Source organism: Etheostoma spectabile, chromosome 21 (assembly GCF_008692095.1).
Source record: "Etheostoma spectabile isolate EspeVRDwgs_2016 chromosome 21, UIUC_Espe_1.0, whole genome shotgun sequence".
Classification (NCBI taxonomy): domain Eukaryota; kingdom Metazoa; phylum Chordata; class Actinopteri; order Perciformes; family Percidae; genus Etheostoma; species Etheostoma spectabile.
Window position 1 is genome coordinate 11,932,344 of NC_045753.1, and position 1,235 is coordinate 11,933,578.

Genomic DNA, 1,235 nt, shown 5'->3' on the forward strand with positions numbered 1-1,235 from the left:
TTATTAGATCTTGGTAGAAGCATGCTGCATGCTTATAGTTTAGTACTAAACTGGTTTGAATCCTACCTAAAGAATAGGGATTACTTTGTGTCTATAGGTAATTATGCATCTGAGCGTACAAATAGCGTGCGGAGTTCCGCAAGGCTCCATTCTGGGGCCTCTTCTGTTTAACATCAACATGCTCCACTGGCTCAGATTATGGAGAAAACAAAATAAGTTACCATAGTTATGCGGACGACACACAAATTTCAAACCTTATCGCCAGGGGAATATAGTCCAATACAAAAACTGACTAAGTGCATCGAACAAATTAACGACTGGATGTGCCAGAACTTCCTGAAATTAAATGAAGGAAAACTGAGGTGGTTGTTTTTGGAAAAAAAGAGGAACGATTAAAGTCTGCGCTCAGCTTCAAACAACAATTTTAAAAACAACAGACAAAGCCAGAAATCTTGGTGTAGTCATGGACTCAGACCTGAATTTTAACAGCCACATTAAGACAATAACAAAGTCAGCCTACTATCACCTTAAGAATATATCAAGGGTTAAAGGACTATGTGTAAAACGACTTGGAAAAACTGGTCCATGCTCTCATCTCAGTAGACTGACTACTGTAACGGGGTCTTTACAGGTCTCCCTAAAAAATCAATCAGACAGCTACAGCTGATTCAGAACGCTGCTGCTCGAGTCCTCGCTAAGACCAAGAGACTGGATCACATCACTCCAGTTCTGAAATCTTTACACTGGCTTCTGTGTCTCAAAGAATTGATTTCAAAGTACTCTTGCTAGTTTATAAATCCTTAACGGTTTAGGTCCAAAATACATTTCTGATCTGCTACTACACTATGACCCCCAGACCTCTAGGTCATCTGGGACAGGTCTACTTCTGTCCCCAGAGTCAGAACTAAACAGGGTGAAGCAGCTTTCAGTTTCTATGCTCCTCATATCTGGAATAAACTCCAGAAAACTGTAGATCCGCTGTACTTCAGTTCTTTTAAATCAAGGCTGAAGACCTTTCTTTATGCTGCTTTCTTTAAATGAATGCTCATTTCTTTAAATTTCTATGCTGCACTGTAACTTTTATTCTTGTGTTTATGTGTCCTAATGTTTCTATTTTGTTTTTAACTGTCTATTCATGTGGTTTTATTAGTTTTTAATGCTTATGATTTTTAACTGTTTGTACTTGTGTTTTATGTGGTTTAACTGATTTCGTGTAAAGCACTTTGAATTGCCCT

At 38.2% G+C, this 1,235-nt stretch overlaps 1 protein-coding gene across 8 annotated transcripts in view; it reads right to left on the bottom strand.

Moving 5' to 3' along the window:
- nbr1a (NBR1 autophagy cargo receptor a) overlaps nt 1-1,235 on the bottom strand; it is an 18,536-nt gene that overhangs the window by 6,020 nt on the left and 11,281 nt on the right. The window lies entirely within an intron of this gene.